The 17,815-nt window shown below is 41.5% G+C and overlaps 1 long non-coding RNA gene across 1 annotated transcript in view; it reads right to left on the reverse strand.

The window, feature by feature from the left end:
- Positions 1–669: 669 nt before the first annotated feature.
- The window catches only part of LOC138260742 (uncharacterized), a 90,337-nt gene continuing 73,191 nt past the window's right edge, over positions 670–17,815 (reverse strand). The window contains exon 3 of the long non-coding RNA XR_011198955.1: positions 670–737. This is a non-coding gene — a long non-coding RNA (uncharacterized lncRNA). The remainder of the gene's footprint in view (positions 738–17,815) is intronic.

Raw genomic sequence — 17,815 nt, forward strand, 5'->3', positions numbered from 1 at the left:
GTCCCTGAGCCTGGCACAATACATGGTGAAGACCTTAGGGACCCTCAAGTACCCAGGCACTGGGTACCAGGAGTACCATCTGCTAGGGTCTTTCAGCGGTAGAAGAGTGTGTGACAATTGTACACATTTCACCTGTTTTGAGAAAGAGCACTGGCACTGAGAACCTGTTTGGCAGGGAACCAGTACACCTCAGTTGAAAAACTTCAGTACCAGCGAGCAAAAGATGGGGGTGACCATGTCCAAAAGAAGCACTTTCCTACACACTGCGTCTGATTTGCCAACTTCTAAGGAATGGAGGGGTTGGGGACAAAGAAAGCAGGAAGTCAACAGCTCTCAACGTGACAAACACTAGAGCAAAACAGGCAGTTAACAGGACCGTCATCCACCTGCCTCCTACTGTTCTCAATGTGGTGTATTACTCATACCTAGAAAGGGGTTGTATGTCATAATATAACGGTTAAGGCACCAATCAACAAAAACTTTGGAACCATTGTATTGACTATCACTACATCTTCTTCTTACCTTGACAATATAGTGGAAGTTGTTACGATGGATGCAACCATTTTGTAGATGAATATTTTGCCCTTGTTATTGTGTAGGCCCCACCACCGCAAGGCACACAGGTAAAACACACTTACATCAATGAAGAACAGCATCCCAAACTGTCTGTGATTTAGTGTAGCCCGTTTCATCACCATTCTTTAGCTTCTTAGTCAAAAATGCCTCTGCTCCTTGACCTGCATAAAGGAAGACAAAAAGGTGGTAGGTAAAATGCTTGAATTAATCTCACTCTTTAGTTTTTTTCACCCACAATGCCACTGTAGATAGAGACCAGCCATAAAAACATCAGCCTTGATCCTGCTGCAACAGGAACAGTTCAGCCCAAACTGACAGGCCAGGTAACTCTGGTGTGACACACACAAATCCAAAGTGAGTCCATAATATTTAGGCTTCATCAGTGAAGTATAGCACAATTTCTATTGCACATAGGGGTTCCATCTGACTGTTTTTCTACCAGCATCACAGGTGTTTTGTTGTCCCAGCCGGTACAAAAATAAGCAAAATCACCTAAAGCCAGTATTTTCAGGACAGTGCTCATGGGACCCATATCTGTGCTCACCCATTGCACATATGGAAGTGCACTGAAGAAAACAGGCGATTGATGCCACGTGTAAATACGTGGGGCCCTTTTCCGTAGCCGAAAACATACATTTTGTTTTCGCAAATAATTTTAAGTTTTCTGATGTGCAATAGAGTTCCACCTATTTTCCGTGTTGGGGCTCTTTTTCATTGCATCTTAGTTGATGTAGCTGTTGTTGTGGGGTTCGTCTATAATCAGTGAATGGTAACCCTCCAATAAAAACTCTCACTTGTTCTCTTCGCCTGCATCTCTCTCTTCGGCTGTGCAAAGTTCATACATCAGTGTTCTTCTAGGCCTAATTGCCCTTGTTGTGATACGATACACTTGCAAAACTACAGCCTTGAGGGGAGAGTCCAAAGAAGGATCTCACTCTCAAACTTCGATATTGTGATGATAAGCGTGCCCCCTTACAGCTGTATTGGGATTCCCTAAAGCAGGACACTGACTCCAGTGAAAAGATGTCTACTTTATCAACTTGTGCCTGAAGTCACAATGTGCCTTCTCTTAGGCCTTCAGAGCTTCGAACACAGTTTCTACAATTAAGCTGCTTGTTGACAACACCTTCATCTGCCTTTCTGGCTGACTCAGTTGTTTTTCGGTGGTAACTAGAGATTCATCTATTGATTCACCTTTTTTCCATACTGCTAGTTGCACTTTGTAACTCATGCGTGGATTGTGAAATCAGCGTGATACCCTGATAAGAAACAAAACCACTGATTCCCCCTGAGCGATTCACCAATAACGCAACATCTTCCCTGCTCATTGAGTGTCCAGGATTGAAAAAAATTATTTCTTCCATTTTGCCTCTCAAACTGTTTTTCTTATGCAACTTCACTAAATGTTCAGGTTCTCGGTCTCTCAGGCTTCAGCTTTGAACAACGGTGAGTGCACTCATAGGGATACTCTTGTTGCTGGATCCTTGCCGCAAAGTACTATGTGGTCACTCAACAGGAAGTCCTTCAAAGCTGGACCAATGTCTAGAACCTACTGGTCGTCCCTGGGTTCTAGTCCTCCCGTCATCCTTGCCAGAGCCTATCTGGCCTGACAGAGGGACTCCAGGCAGAAACTGATTGCTGCTCACCTTGCTATTGTCTGTGCCAGCTCTCGTACCCACAATTCTTTAAAGGATCTACACAATGTAGTCCTGGCCACATCTGCAGTGTTCCTGGCCAAATGTTTCACATCGCCACAGAGTATGAAAGATGGTGGCAATTTGAATCTCCGGTTGGCGGGAAGCAGCCCTCCTCTTGATGGTACAGGGTGCCCTGTTCGCCACAAACTCACGGTGGATCCTGGGAGCAACAGGGACTTCCTGTCATAGCATCTTGCCTTCAACAGCTAATCCCTATTCCCAGACTTGATGCAGGAACTCGAAAAGAAAAGCATTGGAGCTCTGAGAGTGTACATCCTCAGAAATATCAGATTTGAAATTTATTTGCGAGCAGATTTCTTGTTCCTTAACTTCCAGTGCTTATAGATTTGTTCTCAACCACAATGAACACATGCAGTAATGCTTGAAAAAAAATGATTTTATGCATCACAGGAAGTACAATATGCTCCAGTCACTTTGCTAAGACGTTTTCAAACACAAGGTTAGTCTTTTAGTAATTTCCGTTTGGGTTCTAAACAATCCATTGCACTCACATAAATTCTGAATATTGTGTGAGCTGCACTTTTACAGCACAGTGCTGATAGACGTGAGAGAGTCAATGTGCCAGGAGACGCAGGAGCATGAGAGAAAGAGGAGAAGGGGAAATGAGACAAAAAGAGGAAGATAATGACGTACATATACTGTTAATAATATATTTTGTGGCTGTGTGGACCGCTGTATGTGGGAAGAAGGCTCTGTCAATTATGGATCAGGATTGTAGAGCGCATTCACACGATTTGTGGGAGGGATGAGATATGTCCAGCTGTTAGACACTTTAGAGAACACCATATCAAAGGTTTCTCCAACATAATATCCGTGGGCTTCTGTGGCTAAAAGAAACATCCTAGAGGAGCAAATCTTGACCTATGGCTAAGATAATTAGAATTTAAGGGCCTGATATATGAAATTCATATTTGCAAAAGTGGTTGCAAATTGCGCATTGACTTTTTTGTGAATGGAAAGGAAATTTGTGAACCAGCCTATAAACTAATAAGCTGGTACGCAAAATTCTGAATAATTTCGGGTCGTAACATAACCTCATCAACATTCATGAGGTAGGTTGTAAGTTATGACTCACTATGATTGGATGCCATCACACGGATGGTGACCTGCTAGCATCAGCTGACCACCATGTTTGTGGTCGCACTCTAAATAAAGGCATTTAAAAAAAATGCAGAGCATTTTACCTAAAGGGTATTTCTTGTTTGCTTGTTTGAGAGTTGCCAGTGGCCCCGTGGACCACGACCTACTCACCAACAAACGTTTTTGACATACTCCTTCCCATCAGTAAATGAGTTAACAAAAAGCCATTTTATGGTGGCAGACCCTGTTATTTATTTAATTTGCAGACTTGACAACTGCAAACTAGCTTTCTACATTAGGTGTCAAACCTCTTAATAAGTTAAACTGTAAAGTCTCAACCTGGATGAAGGTCTAAGTTGCAATCTAAATAATAAATAGAAAATGATTGGTAATTAATTATAAAATGCGGTGTGACAATGTTTTCCATTTTTCTGAAGTGCTTGAAGTAATGTTTTTATGCAATTCCTGATGTCATTTATTCAGCTCTTCTTCCATTGTAAGTAGCACTTATTATGATTCTGCTATTTCAGTAACTAGGGGGCAGATTTATTATTTTACTAATCAATCTATGTACTAAAGGTTTTTTAAATCAAAATACTGAATTATAGTGAGTTGCAATTCAACTTACCAAATTAATATGCATGAGGTAGGTCGTATGTTTCAACCCAATACCATTGGCTACTAACACACATGGTGGCCTGCTGGGATCAGCAGACCACCTTGTCTGTGATTGCTGTTAAATGAAGTAAACGCTTTTTTCAAACAGTCTGTTTTCCTATAAGGATGAGTTTAAAAGTTAAACAAACCTTTCTTAGGAGTTGGCAGTGAGTGGTCCCATGAACCTCTGCCACCAATCCACGTTTTTGTCCACTTCTACAATATACATTGCAAACAATAGTGTAACGATGTGTCATGGAATTGAAGAGTCCTACCATTATGGAAATGAAGAAACATATGGCTGCCCATCTGTAATTTAGGATTGAATAATAGCAAAATAATTGGTTATATGTTGTGCAAACACTAATTTGATATTCAATTAATTGTAAACTGAGACAATCTCACATTGAACCAATGTCGTGGGTTTTTGAGATTTAGAACCTCAGCACTTTTCTTTACTTCTGCCTCTTCAGCACAAAAGTTCCGGTATAATACAAAGGAGCCCACAATCCCTGTAAAAAAACTCATCTCTAATTTCCTTATTACAGTCGGGTTGTGTCTTCTCTAGTGAGCTGTAATAACACAATCATGTATCTATTCAGTTGTAATAAGTTGCTACAGTTTAGTTTAGACATCACAATGCCTGCTGACGAACATTATCAGCCACCACGGCTTTAAGGCACCTGAGCAATTACCAAAAACCAGGGGGGACCCTATAACCCTAACCTGCCTAGGGTCAATACAACATCAAAGAGAAAACGACAGGTAGGGACTAATTTAGTCCTACGTTTAAAGAACAGTACTTAATTCTGTTACTCCTGAGTTTATTTCTTTCTCATATTTATTTCAAAAAATGTTTTTTAGCAAAAGGTTGTATAATACATTACTTCATACACATCACATAAATAAATATAAACAAAACATTACTCACAAATAGACCACATCTAAGGTTTAACAGTATAAAAAACCTCCAAAGGTGGTGCCCTACGCCTTTAAATAGTGGTCACTATTGCGTAACTCCACGTGTGATCCACTCCTACTTGCTAAGGAAATGGGCTTTACGTGCACTTAACTATCAACGCGTTATGTATTTCTTTCACACAAGCGTGATATAGTGCATCTTAAGTCTTTGCAATATAGTCCATTGTTTGGCAAGCCCAATCCCTTTGCAATAAAAAGAAGTCAACGCGTTTCGGCCTACTGATTTAGGGCCTCATCAGGACTGGAAAAGGGCAATAGCAATTCTAGAAAAACAATCAAACAGACAGAAAATTATTTCAGCTATACATTCAATAACATACAGGTGGTATAGAAATATTATCAACAGTAAATAAATAAATAAATGGTTTATGTTAAATGCCAACAGAATATTTTATATTTTATATAACTTCTTTTAAATTATTTCATTATTTGCCTTGTTAGCCTAATTTAGCAGTATTTCCAGCATTGCAATCAATCATATTGTAAATATATATCTAGCTGTAATTAAGTACTGAGCAGCATTTGAAATTGCCTAAATTAACAATCACAGTGTGCACTCTCTTTAAAACCGCAGGGTTTTACCTTAATTGTAGAAAAAATTGAATAGTTGCTGTATATCTTCCTCTAATTACTCGATCGGTGAGCCATGCTACTTATGTTGTTTAAACGGAGTATGACAGCGGGGCTCATACCGACTGCCTAAGCAAGGGAACAGACCACCAAAGACCCTATTTCAGAATTCTCACTTAAACTAGTGCCTTATAAAATAATCTAATCTAAAGTGTCAGGAATATCCGCCGTCTTACTGAGTCCGGCGTTTGCTCGTGTCAATTTCTGTCCGGCAAGTCTGCCTCGGAGCGCGTCTTCCGTGTAGATATCGTTGCTATGAGACGTTGCGCTCTCTGTAGCATGCTGACATCTAAAGTAGCAAGGCCCACCAGCCGTCAAAACAATTGACTGTGTGGGTCATCTGCCGATTAGCGGCACACAACGAAAAACCGGCGGCCATCTTAGAACAAGTCATAATACCCTACTCCGACCTTGTTGCAAGTGTATATTCAACTACATCTACCTGGCAAATATCGTCGCCGGTGTCAATTCAAATCGTCTGTTGTAATTAGAAGTCTCTGTTCCCAAACAAATGGCCATCTCATATTATCGTTTCGGCCATCTTAAATGTACCTTCATCATCCATACTTAAGAAAATCTAGAAACTCTTTATCTTCCAATCTCTACCACACACTCCCCATACTAGAATAAGTGATATAGACCCCTAGTGTCATGCTGTGTATATCTGTGAACCAGAGGGCTCTGTTTTACGTCTTTATCCCTGTTTCATCTTGTGGATGTTGTAAACAAAAAATGTACTATTTCCTAAAGGCTGGGTAAAAAATATATCATTCACAGAACAACCCACTTTATCTGGTATTATATTATGAATTATTAAGCACAGTACAGTGTTATTCTGTGAGTGCAAACATATACAGCTTACACTTATACTTTAAAATTCTAATATAAACAGGATATATCACAAGGTGGAATGATTAAAGTTCAAAAATACCTCAATAAATTTTAAGAACTACTTAAAGTGAATTAAAGGTCTCACTTAATTAGAGCCCACATCTCATCATCATCATTTAGTCCAGTTTTAGCTGTGTGGAATCTCTCAATGAACCTTGCTTCCATTTTTAATAGTTTATTTGTCATTGTGGATCCATCCGGTTTAGGTTGTATTGCCACTAGTACTGTCCACCAGATATCTTCTGCTGTATGCATGCAGTCTAGAAAATGCTTGACCAATGGTGCTCCTTTAACTCCACATTTGACTCTAGACCGATGCTGAAGGATCCTGGTTTTTATTGGTTGTGAGGTCTGTCCAATGTACGCTTTTCCACATGGGCACACGATGCAATAAAACACATTTTTAGTGTTACAATTAGTAAAGTCATTTTGTACATGTACTATACCATTTATTTTAACCTCTTTGGTATCTTGTGTATATTGGCATGCTATACATTTGCCACATCTGTAATGCCCTTGAATTGCTGGCAGCTGTAACAAAGTTCTTAGATCTTTCTTTCTTTCAGGTTGTTTCTGTGCCGCCTTAACCCATTGATCTTTTAGGCTACGTGCCTTTTTGAACGAAAAAAGTGGTTTGTCTATATTCAACTCACTGATAATTTTCCAGTTACGTTCAATAATGGACCGTATTTTATTTGCCTTAGGGCTGAATGTGATCACACATGTTAAAGGGACATCTTTTGTTTTTTCTTTTGGGACCAGTAGTGTTTCTCTTGGAGTAAACCAAGCCGTTTTGGCTGCATTTTTAACCAATTTTTTGGGGTATCCTCTATCAATGAGTTTCTTAATCAGTTCTTCTGCATTATCAAAATAATCTGTTTTTTCAGTACAATTTCTCCTAATTCTTAAAAATTGGCCATAAGGTAAGTTTTGTTTAAGCGTACGTGGGTGTCCGCTTGAAAAATGTAACAGAGTGTTACGATCTGTGGTTTTTTTATATAAACTGACTGCTAGTTTACTGTTTTTATTCCAAATCCATAAGTCAAGGAAATTGATTTTGGCTTTATCTTTACTCATAGTAAATGTGAAATCAACTGTACGATGATTAAGCCAGTCGCGAAACGCTTCTAGAGTTTCTTCCGTCCCTTGCCAGATCATCAGGATATCATCGATATAGCGGAACCAATGATTAATGTGTTTCCTATAAGGATTGGTTTGTGGGTAGACCCATTTATGTTCAAAGTAATCCATCACCAAGTTGGCAATCTCTGGGGCAAAGCTACAACCCATTGCAACTCCTTTTACTTGGCGGTATAGCTGATCATTATATCTGAAGAAGTTGTTTTTCAGACATAATGTCGCTAACTCCACTAAGAATTCTGTAGGGGGAGTGTGAGGTTGGATATTATTATTCAAAGTCTTTCTAATGATCTCGATTGCTTCGTCTTGCGGGATATTAGTGTAGAGTGACTCGATATCAAACGTAACCAAAAGCTGGCTATTCTCTTCAAATGTTAGATTTTCTAACTTATTGATAATATCCATTGAGTCTCTTACATAAGCTGGTGTCTTAGCTACAGCAGGTTTTATAAAAACGTCAACAAATTGGGCAAGAGGTTCTAGAATGGAGCCACAAGCCGATACTATTGGTCTGCCCGTTAGATGCTCTAAGTTTTTATGAATCTTAGGTAGAATATAAAAACAAGGAATTCTTTCCTCGTTCTGGTTCAAAAAATCATGTTATTTTTTGCTTATCCATCCTTGTTCTTTTGCTATAGCCATAAGTGTCTCAATTTTGTTACTAACCTGTTTGGGTATATCGTCTTGTATTTCTCGGTAATGAAGTGGGTTACTCAATTGCCTCATGGCTTCTTGATTGTACTGTTCTTTACCCAAGATCACAATCCTGCCTCCTTTATCTGCCGGTTTTATAGTGATTTCTTTATTTTCAGCCAAATCATTGATGGCTTCTTTTTCTATTCTGGAGCAATTGTCATTGAAATAGATTCTTTTAGAATTGAGTGAATCTAGTTCTTTCAATACTAGATTTTCAAATACTTTAATTTCCTCAGGTAAGTCATTTCTCTCTGGTAGAAAAGTAGATTTAGGTCTAAGGCCACTGTCCTCGTTTCCATCTTGTGTTGGAGTTGAGCTAAAAAACGCTCTTAGTCTGACCTTACAGAGAAATTTCAGTATTTCTATTTTACTTTCTACAGGGTCTTGGTTCCTAGTAGGGACAACCGACAATCCTTTTAATAAGCACATGTTTTTCTATTTGCGATAAGGGGTGCGAAGACAGATTATAGATGGGAATTGGATCTTCTGGTCTCATTATTGTCGTCTGTAGGCCCTCCTTCTGGTTCGAAAAAAGTTTTGATCTTGGAATTGACCTCTGGGGTTGCCACCCCCTCTCGTCCCTCTGCAGCTGCCTCTGCCTAAAAAAGGTTGTGCCGTAGAGTAAGAACCTTGTGTCTCTGACTCGGATTCAGAAGATGTATCTGAAAAAGTTATACATTTCTTGCGTGATCTTGCTTGAAATTGGAGGTTAAGAGTATTGGGATTGTTGTTTTTATTGAAGTCTTCTCTTAAGTTGGGATATGTATTCAGAATATCAAAATTCTTTATATCTCGAGCTAATTTAGTTGTTTTTTGATTGCTCGTATTGGTTTTGAATTCTGCTATAGTTTTATTAACTGCATCCAGCAGCTGATGGGCGTTCTGTATGGGCACCTGAGCAGCGCAGATGCAATGGGATCAAGAGTAGCAGAGAAGAAGGCCACAGGCCTTCTGGTGTTTCCATGTAACTGTGTAAGCACTGATAGAGCGCAGCCATTACTCTCACTGCAGAAATATGCGAATGACTTATAGTAATCAGGCATTCCCGGTGCTGGGGCATGCCCGGGACTTTCTCACAGTTCTAGGAAGACAATCAAGTAATTGATATCCCATGGTACCAAGGTACCAGATCAGACACATCCTTGTGTGTCAAGCTCTGTAATGCTTGGCCACTAGGGAAAAGTTGGGTATCCGTTGGATATGGTAGCCCACCATTCCCCAAAACATCCTGACTTCTCTCTGGGTATTTGGCAAATTGTTTTTCAGAACTGCTGAAATCTTCTCTTATGACACTTTCCTTGCTCCTTTCTCAATGTGATGTCCAATATATTGGACCTCCTTCTTACAGTATTGCAACTTGCTTGGGGACACTTTATGTCTATTCTCAGTCAGGTGGTTCAACAATGCAACAGTATCTAGTTTACAGGCTTCTTGGGTAATCAACACCACCAGTAGGTCGCCAGTATATTGGACTACCCCTGAATTAGAAGGCACGACCAGGGTCTGAGTGAATATGGAGGGACTCTCAGTGTACCATTGTGGGACTTGGCACAATGCCAAAACATGATTGCCGGAACACAAAGAGGCACTGTCCCAGGCACAAATCAATAACAGAGAACCACTCGGCCTGAAACAAAATCACAGCTGGATTTGGTACGATGGGACAACAGGAAACAATAATGTTGTTCACTTTCCTCAAATCTTGAAGAATGCAATATTTACCTCCGCCTTCTTTAAGCCCATAATGGGTGAATTGTGTGCCCTCCCCATGATCTCTATCAGCACACCATGTTAGATCATAGACTCAATTACAGGGTTTATTTCAGCAATCATCTCAGGTGTCAAATTATTTTGGGGTATTCTCATATATCCAGCATTTGGTTTCACTGTGATTCAAACGGGTTCAACACCTTTGACCAAACCAATGACATTTCCTGAAAAATCCCAAACCTAAGACCTGACTACGTCTTTAAGGTCTGGCGCCAAGTCATCAATGGTCATCAATGGTCATCATGGTAAACTTTGCAACTTAAAAACCATCATTCGCTAATTTGAAGAAAACATTTGCATCATGAGTCTGCATTTCTACACCTTTGTACATGCAATAAATGACACAGATGAGCTTGCAAGGAAGGTCTTTCCCCAAGAGACTCACTGGACTAGAATTACACACCACAAATCAGTGATTCTCCTCAGAAGTCCCTATTTTCACAGGCACGTCTGACGTTTCTGGGGTTGTCATTTGTTTATTTGCACCGCCTATAACATGAACCATTTTTCACTGTTCTCAGTGTAGCACGGGTAGCACCATTGTCAACCAATACTGACACGGAACGGCCATTGACTTCACGATCTACGAATGGACCACTCTGGTCTACCTCCAAGACTGCGTCAAGTACGCAATCTTCCTCCCCCTGAGGCACCATCAGGCTAAGTGATCAGAGCCATAGTTAACAGAGGTCTTTAACACTGGACCTGTTGGAAGGGATTATTTTCTTTAACTACATTTGAATTCATGTTTGGAACTTGATTAGAATTAAATCTAGGGCATTTCACTATGGAATCGGTGATTGTGGATCCTGAATCATTTGAGCTTGTGGTACATCGAAATTCTGCCCTCTCTATCTATCCACATTTTGCATCTCTATGAGATTGTTACTCTGGGTCTTTTCAAACCCTGAATTCTGGAGTTAGTTAGGTGGGTTGAGACGACATTCCCTCGTCCAATCCCTCTACTTCTTGCAATAATGACAAGGGTTGTCTTCTTCAGACTATCCACATCCATCCCTATACAGGAATCCATTGGGACACCTTGACCTCTACCCTGCATTGTAGTAGTTACCTGCTGATGCACTCCTTGCATGGTACCAACATTCCCTACAAAAGGCTTAATCTGACTACTTCTCTGAGCAGCCTTCATCTGAGCAACCATTAATTTCTCCTTCGTTTTTTTCTGTTTCATCTTTATTTCATCACTGCAGTACTTTGCATATCTCAAAATGTTATCAACTGATTTATTCTGCCAACAAAATAAATGCTGCTCAATCATCATGCTAAATTCAGGTCTCAATCTTGTCGCAAACCTCAATCCAAAATGTTCCATATCCTTCGGTTCAAGAACTCCATTCCACTATACTGCTTGAGTGCCTGAAACAATCTATTGTAGTAAGCATGAATTGACTCTTTGAGTTCCTGAGTTGTCCTGGCGATCCTAACCCAATCAATATCTTTGGCCGATACCTTTCACTTGAACCTAAAAATGTCATCACTTGCTGGTACTTTTTCATCACCAACGGAGAAAGGCCTTTGGTCACTGGGTTCCTCATCTGTTCTTTTTCAGGCCATTCAATGGCTAACTTACACTCCGCCCACAGTGTCAAACAGAGTATTCTCCTGGCTTTTCCCTCAGCTTTGGAAAGTCATTAGTGAATGATCCAAGATCACTTCTGCACCAAGGCACATCAATGTAACCTCCACTTGGCAGGTCCCTTAACAAGGAATTTGATGTGCTTACCCTTCCTTGTACAAGAGGAGGTGGTTCCACTGTCTGTCTTTTTGGTTCTTTCTTTCTTGCCCATTGACTTTCCCATTTGTCCAACTCATTCCATTTTCTAATGCTCTGAATTTGTTCTGTAATTTGTATCTGCATCCCTGAGGTTCTCATACAGGCTATATCTTCCTCATTAAAGCATACACAATACCTCCTCTGCAAGGCCTTGGTCTTGTTCAAGTCTGTGTGATATTTTTGAGCCAACTCAGATTGTTTGTCATAAACTTGTCCTGCACATCAGGTAATATCCCTACATGTATAGGTAAGCTAATTTTCTTTATAAGAGTCTAAATGGGCCATTTCAAGATTCCTGCTAATCATCTTGTCTAATTCTAACTTCAATTTAGCAACAGCCAATAAAGTTCTCTCTCAGAGGTGACTGAATCATTCCCTGACTCAACTCAAATCTCCTGGGTCAATCACAGGAGTATTAAAAGCTTTCACCCACTCATCTATTTTTTTTAGCACTGAGACTCTGTGACACCACAGGGACATTAGACACATTCCCATCTCCATGGGAACCGCTACTGAAATTTACAGGTGGCTTCCATACAAGTGAACCAGAAGTTGGCATTTTCCTAAATGTACCTATGAAACCGCAACATGTATGATTCAAAGTTGAATCAGCACTCACCATACATGGAGAGCTGGTGTTTGTTTGGACTAGAAGACCAAATCCTCTCATATAAGGACTTACAGCAGCATTGCCTGAAGAGCTTGCTGTGCCGGGGGTGTCCAAATTATAAGTTGTCTTTCCTGAGAAATCAGGCTTTTACATGGGGACCAGAGGACCAATTGTAACTGGGACAGTAATAGCATCATTACTGTTTGGTATGGAAGAGTTAGGAGGAACACGAATTCCTGAACCTTCTCCTATCACTTCACAATGCACATTCATTAGAGTAACCCCGCTGAACCAGGATTCACATTTATTGGGGCAGTAGCTAATCCAAGATTCCCACCACCATTAGTGCTATTTCCACCCTCCACTCGGGTCTTCTTTCACGGAGGTGGAGGTTCTGAAATAATGCATTTAAAAGGCTGTCACTAGAATCACTGTCACTGAACTCACTCATTTCATCTACCTTCTTTTGCTCTCCATCTTATGCTTTTTTGTCCTTTTTCTTTTCATTCTCACTCTTGAAAGCTTCACTGGTTAAGGCAGGGAACAATCTAACTCCCTCTATGATGTCAGTTCTCAACTTCTTTTGTTCAGCATCCTATCTAACATCAACATAAGTAAGCACTGCTTTTTTAGCTCTTCCCTGATACTTCTCTTTCTCTCTAGCATCAGCAGCACGTTCCCAAGCTTTAAGTGCCTCATACAATGGAGTTCTAGGAGGTGGTTTAATCTCATATAATACTCTCCTCAAGTTTTCAATAATCCTCAGATTAAATGTGCCATAACGTGGAAACCTCAATGCACCCTCTTTTTCTGTGGTCTTGTGCCACTGACCAAGCCGAATACATGTGCAGAGCCCTACATTTATTGCCATATAATGACCTGGGGTATCTTCAGTTAGTGCCTCTTCTCCTTCTCTAATAGGCACAGCTACATCTCCACTAAACAAGTGTCGTATGACCTTAAAGCAACTCAGTTTTCAATCAAATATCAATAATCACAAATAGAGTTTTGCTCTGGACCAGGAAGTAACTCTTTGTCTTCTGTTGTCTTCTTTTCTCGTTCACCAGAAACAACTACTCATGGCGTGACCCCATTGCGACGTAAACAACCAATACCAGCACACCACTACACCAACCAATGAATACCAGAGTGACACGCTTTGACACCTATCACCCTCCTTGCAGCAGTTCACCCTACTTTATAATCTGCACACACTCTTCTCAGCATCAATCATGCATACCAAAATACAATACAAATAATGTTTGTTTGCTCCACTAAAGAATTGAGAGTATTCAGTCACACAAGCCTCAAAAATTTGGAATGAACCCTTGATCTGCAGGGTATCATTCAGATTGGTACAGATTCACTCTGCGCATTAGGATCCACTATACCAACCTCACCTCACGTTTACACAAACAAAAATGTCCCTATCTCAACTGTGCCTTTGACGATGTCTTAGGACAAGCACCACCAAACTTAGCAGACAATTACAATATAGTGTGTTCTTTAATACTATCCCGAGCCCTTAGGTCACGTCAGACCCGATAAAAACTTCAAATTCTTTGTACTAAACACCACACTCACACAACATTCAAAACATCTCTGCAAAACATCCTTCAGACTCTACAAAGCACTGCAAGCTAAGCCTAAACCACTGCAACTCACAACTCCATTCTTACTCACTCCTCCATTGCTACCTCTCTGTCCCACGGGAGCAGGAGTTACAGGTGTAGGCCCTGTACTTGGTTGAGCTCCAGGTGCGTGGAGGCATCCGGACCAGGATCAGGTGCACCTTGCAGCTTGCATCTCAGATGAACTCCTTCCTTGTATGTCACTAGTTCGAGCTCCCTGCCTTTCGTATTCTCTTGTGTCTCCTGTATCTCTGCGTTTATTGCCCAGCAGTGTCTCCTGACCCCCAAGACCCTCAGGCCTACTAAGCTGCCACTGCTGCTTCAATTAATAAGCTCCACCTAACAAGCATAAAACACCTGCCTTCCACCTCCAAAACAGCCCTTCATCACCAGCCACTCAGGCCTACTAAGCTGCCATTGTCGCTCCACTCCAATTAATAAGCCTCTATTATAGTGCATCAACCACCTGCCTTTTACCTTCATAACAGCCCTTCATCACCATTGCGTGCTTGTGACCCCTTCTGACGTAACAAGGCAATCACTCCACAGGAGGGGCAAGGTGGCGCAGCCCAACAAAGTCAAGCCACATACCACTCCAGAAGTGCTACAGGTTGCCTGTGTTTTCCGGCAAGAATGCACATCCACTTGTTTGTCAGCATGCCCACGTACCCCTGCCAATCAGCAGCCATCAAGCAACCTTCAGTTAACCAATCTCTAGATGTTAGTTCCTTTAGTAGCCTCTAACAGCCTCCTTTAGTCATCCATAGGTGCTTACTTTAGTAGACTGCCAGAAAACTGCCCCAGTTTGCATCAGTGCACACAAGCGCATTCAAGGGCAGGAGAGAAGTGACAGTAAATAGAAAGACAGTTTGCATCAGTGCACACAAGCGCATTCAAGGGCAGGAGAGAAGTGACAGTAAATAGAAAGACACACAAGAATGAGGACACAAAGCTCTATGTCTGCCCAATTACAAGCACACCAATTACCTCAATATACAGCCAGAGGGCAAAAGGGCAAGCTACTGTGCCCTATTAAAGGAGGGCCTAGAAAAACCCAACTAGCACTCAGTAACAAAATGAGCCACCGCCTGGACTAATTTTTAGGGAGACTCCCTTCAGGACCACAAAGAGGATGACTGCACTCCAGGAGAACAAAGGAATGATATTAGAGGGTACTTAGCGCTGAACACCCAGGCCGATATAAGCATGTTAACTCATGCAACACCTCGCATAGAGCAAAAAAAAACAATATGGAAAAAATATCAGGCATACTCGGTGTGCCTGGAGTGAGAGTGAATTATTAAAAATGGCTCAAAATTTAACACCAAGATCGACAACCCATAAACCGAGTTCCTTGTGGACCAAAAAGAGTGCATCTCGGTAGAGACCATTTCCTGACCTAACAGTAGCCTCTAGGTGAGAGAGAGCAAAGAGCCCATTGAGGAAACTCTCCGCCAACCAATCAGCAGAGTGTTACCTCTCAGCCCGAAGATAAAACATAGTGGGATAAGGAAAAACAACGTAACAAAATAATGAGCCCCTCGGGGAGACTGGCTCATGTCACCATAAATGGAGAAGCCAAGGTACCACCTCAACATTTCCAGTCACGCCCAGCGGCCACACCCCCATTCAACAAAAGGGGAAAATGGGCCAAGGAGAAGAGAAAGATGTAAAAGATGGGTGTGAAGGGTGTGAGGTGAAAGATGGCCAGTGGGGTCAAGAAATCAAACTACAATCAGCAGGCCTCCCACAGGCCAGAGAAAGGGTCCAAGACTTATTCCAAGGGGGAGGGGGTGTGGCTACAAATCCGGTGTCACTAGGAGACTTGCCTGGGTCGCCAAGCCCTCACAGAGGCTCTTGGGAAGGCTCCCCGTAGAGGCTATCTGAGCAGATCAACAAGGCAAAAGGTGCTAATTGTCTAGGTGGTGCTTGAGCTTTTCAAGCTCATGCTGCATCCATCAACAAGAGCCAGCCCTGTCTTCAGATTCAGTGGAAGTGAGACTTGCTACACTAACACAAACAGAGGTCCTGGCAAATATTCATAAAACATTAGACACCATGGCTCGTGCAACATTGCTGCATGCAGATAAACTAGAAGTGCAAATCTCCATTCTACAGACCATTGCCGCCTTAATTAAAAGAGTCAACTACAAACTGGATTATATGAATAACCTAATTGTCAGATCTCAGGAGTCAGTAGAAACGGAGCTAAAGCAAGACCCATGTGGATGTGGGCCTCTATTAGAAAAGTTATCAATCCTGTCAGAAATTATGACGTCCCTGATTGAGGACCAGAAAAGGGAAGCCAAGGCTTCAGGCACCAGAAACGCTCAAATCCAACGGCAAAGCCATCAAGTCCAAGGACCAGTGGGCTCCCCAAAGAGTGCTCTAATTTCAGCAGTAGAGCCACGCCCAACAAATGTGCCATCGGAAATAAGGGGGAAGTAAACACACCAATGGAACCTGACTCCACTCATCAACCATTCAACCTGACCATCATAGGCAGCGTCTAGCATCAGTGGGGCTCAGCGTGGCTCATATCAGAGGACCTCAGCAGTGCAAAATAGACCCCAAATTAGGAGCCCTCCTGTCCAGAAAAAAAACAAGAAAAGATTGAAAGAATTGAACAAATGCAATAAAAAAAGAACAAACATTCTGCATTAGCTACAGCTAGATAAACAAGAGCCCAAGGGAATAACCAAACTGCCCAACATAGAAACCAACGGGGACCCTAAATCAAGTCAAAAGGAAACAGCCAGTGATGACGTGTAAGTCACTGCAAAAGATGCATTAACCCAACAAACTGTAATTGAACCAGAGTTGTCTTCACAAATGGATCCACCACTTCCCACAGCACTTGCGATTCAATGGAATGACAGTAGACCAATAGACCTAGGCAAGTTCTCAGTAGAGATGCAAACAATTCCAAAGCCCACAAGAACGGGAAGAGCTGTTGAAGCACATAGCCAACACATGCGACAATAAAGGACAACAGAAGAATATGGCGCTTTGATAAGAGACACAGACAACTCCTTGGTATCAACCCAGAATTCTAAGAGGCAGAATAACTTGGAATGGAAACACTTAGAGGGCAACATCAGGAAGATGTCCAGCCCAGGGAATGGCAAGGGTAAGGTGCAAAGCAATGGGCAGATTTCTAAAACCGAACTAGATCACAAAATTGTCCTCTATCCAGAATATGTCTCAAGAGTAAAGTGGGAAGTCCTCAACAGAGGAAATATTTTGAAACTCTGTGCCAATATACCAGGCCTGGAAGAAATTAGCTCTGCCGACATTGATGGCGTTGCCTTCCTCCCACAGGAGATCGGAGAGATAAGTGAGATCACCAAAATTACCTTCACTAGCTCCATGCCAACGAATGTCCTGAGGAAGAACAAGACTCAGCTCAAAAAATGGGGAATAAAACTGATAAATCCAACAGTGCCTGAATACTAAAAACAGATGTAATCACCAACAAAGTAATAGGCCAGGAGCTGTAAGGACAAAACAGGCAAAGTAATACTACTGACACATTACTAAGGAGAATTAAAAAGGAAAGCAAACCCCTGGAACTTTCAGAAGAGGAGCAAACAATAATGGCAAATAGAATAGGGGGCATCCGTCATTGCACACCACGACA

The sequence above is a fragment of the Pleurodeles waltl genome, chromosome 10 (genome assembly GCF_031143425.1).
Source record: "Pleurodeles waltl isolate 20211129_DDA chromosome 10, aPleWal1.hap1.20221129, whole genome shotgun sequence".
NCBI lineage: Eukaryota > Metazoa > Chordata > Amphibia > Caudata > Salamandridae > Pleurodeles > Pleurodeles waltl.